This window comes from Etheostoma cragini, chromosome 23, assembly GCF_013103735.1.
Source record: "Etheostoma cragini isolate CJK2018 chromosome 23, CSU_Ecrag_1.0, whole genome shotgun sequence".
NCBI lineage: Eukaryota > Metazoa > Chordata > Actinopteri > Perciformes > Percidae > Etheostoma > Etheostoma cragini.
The window spans coordinates 265,344-267,905 of NC_048429.1; the positions used below are offsets into that span (position 1 = coordinate 265,344).

General features: G+C 42.5%; 1 protein-coding gene across 1 annotated transcript in view; it reads right to left on the reverse strand.

Annotated features, from left to right (window-relative positions):
- LOC117938484 (NLR family CARD domain-containing protein 3-like) overlaps positions 1–2,562 on the reverse strand; it is a 13,245-nt gene that overhangs the window by 6,713 nt on the left and 3,970 nt on the right. The gene's annotated exons all lie outside the window — the stretch shown is intronic.

Sequence of the window (2,562 nt, forward strand, 5' to 3'; positions counted from 1 at the left end):
TATTTCCTGATGTCTGCCCCCCCGCGTTACGCTTCTGGTTCCTCTTTTGTCAGCTCCCCGGTTCACCGATTCCGACTGGCGTCGGGACGACTGGCACGGGGAGGCTTGGACCCCGTTGTAACTGCTTGCAGATCTAGTTAGGGGTCCAGCCTGCGGGTGCATGGACCGCAGTAACAAGGCAACGCGGTTCACATAGCAGGACTGTGGGACCGTATTGTTTTTCCTCCTTTTTTCCTCCATATTATTATTATTCTTCGCATCAAACTCCCTATGCAAAGACATCAGAAGCAAACATTTACCCACTTCCACCACTAGGTCGCGGTATTGCAGAAATAACGCGTTTGGCCCTATAACTCCCAAACCGTACATTGGACATTTCAAAACCATATATCCACACGTTCTCTGGATCCTACTGGAACTCGTGATATAGGCCACGCCCAATTCCACCTAGACTTTTATTTGTGATTAATAATCCTTACTGATTCATGTTTTAATTTTTATGTCTCCAGAGAAGTTTTTGGTACATTGAACTTCTTTGTGTTAGTCTAGTTTTAGTCGCTGCTTGTATGTGCATCCGTTTTTGTGTCTGAATATTAAAAAGTGGATTTCCATCCCTGTTGGTCTTACTCTCTGTGTAACAGGATCCATCACAGACCAGACTCTGCTGGACCTGGACCCAGATGCGTGTCCTTTAAGAATGACTGGTCATTTGGTCGCATCATTGGCTTTAAAGGAGAGGAACCCTCTGCTGGAAAGAGGTCAGCTGTTAATAATATTATAATATTACTGATTCATGTTTTAACTTTTATGTCTCCAGAGAAGTTTTTGGAGTTTATTCTCAGCATCTTTCTTCTTCACATATATTTATATTCTCCATCTGAAAGCTATCCAGTTGAACCAGTCTTCACCTCTTGACTTTAGGAAAATACTGGATCTGGTCTGGTCCTGTATATTCTCTGGTGTTTGAGCTTTTGAACCCAGTTTTTTGACTAGTTCATTGAACTTCTTTGTGTTAGTCTAGTTTTAGTTGCTGCTTGTATCTGCAGCAGTTTTTGTGTCTGAATATTAAAAAGTGGATTTCCATCCCTGTTGGTCTTACTCTCTGTGTAACAGGATCCATCAGAGACCAGACTCTGCTGGACCTGAACCCAGCTGTGTGTCCTTTAAGAGCGACCGGTTAAATCATCGCCTCGTTGACTTTAAAGGAGATGAACCCTCTGCTGGAAAGAGGTCAGCTGTTAATAATATTATAATATTACTGATTCATGTTTTAACTTTTATGTCTCCAGAGAAGTTTTTGGACCAACATTAAAAATCTTTACATTTACATTAATAGTTTTGTCTAAATACTCAATGCATTTCAATGTGAAATTTGCTAAATCTCTGCCACAGTAAAGTCCATCAACACCAAACCTGTGATGATGGTTTACCATGCCGCTCGGAGGCTCTGTACCAAACTTGGTAAAGACGAGCTTTTATAGAAGATGAAACCAGACGGCCCAGAGGTTATTAATAATCCTTTGGGGCTCTGGGATTTTTGTAACAACAATGTACCGCCGACCCATCATCTCATGCCTCTCGATATTTCCTGATGTCTGCCCCCCCGCGTTACGCTTCCAGTTCTTCTTTTGTCAGCTCCCCAGTTTACCGATTCCGACTGGCGTCGGGACGACTGGCAGGGGGAGGCTTGGACCCCGTTGTAACTGCTTGCAGATCTAGTTAGGGGTCCAGCCTGCGGGTGCATGGACCGCAGTAACAAGGCAACGCGGTTCACATAGCAGGACTGTGGGACCGTATTGTTTTTCCTCCTTTTTTCCTCCATATTATTATTATTCTTCGCATCAAACTCCCTATGCAAAGACATCAGAAGCAAACATTTACCCACTTCCACCACTAGGTCGCGCTATAGCAGAAAAAACGCGTTTGGCCCTATAACTCCCAAACCGTACATTGGACATTTCAAAACCTTATATCCACACGTTCCCTGGATCCTACTGGAACTTGTGATATAGGCCACGCCCAATTCCACCTAGACTTTTATTTGTGATTAATAAGCCTTACTGATTCATGTTTTAATTTTTATGTCTCCAGAGAAGTTTTTGGTACATTGAACTTCTTTGTGTTAGTCTAGTTTTAGTCGCTGCTTGTATCTCCATCAGTTTTTGTGTCTGAATATTAAAAAGTGGATTTCCATCCCTGTTGGTCTTACTCTCTGTGTAACAGGATCCATCACAGACCAGACTCTGCTGGACCTGGACCCAGCTGTGTGTCCTTTAAGAGCGACCGGTCACATGATCGCCTCATTAACTTTAAAGGAGATCAACCCTCTGCTGGAAAGAGGTCAGCTGTTAATAATATTAAAATATTACTGATTCATGTTTTAACTTTTATGTCTCCAGAGAAGTTTTTGGAGTTTATTCTCAGCAACTTTCTTCTTCACATATATTTATATTCTCCATCTGAAAGCTGTCCAGTTGAACCAGGCTTCACCTCTTGACTTTAGGAAAATACTGGATCTGGTCTGGTCCTGTATATTCTCTGGTGTTTGAGCTTTTGAACCCA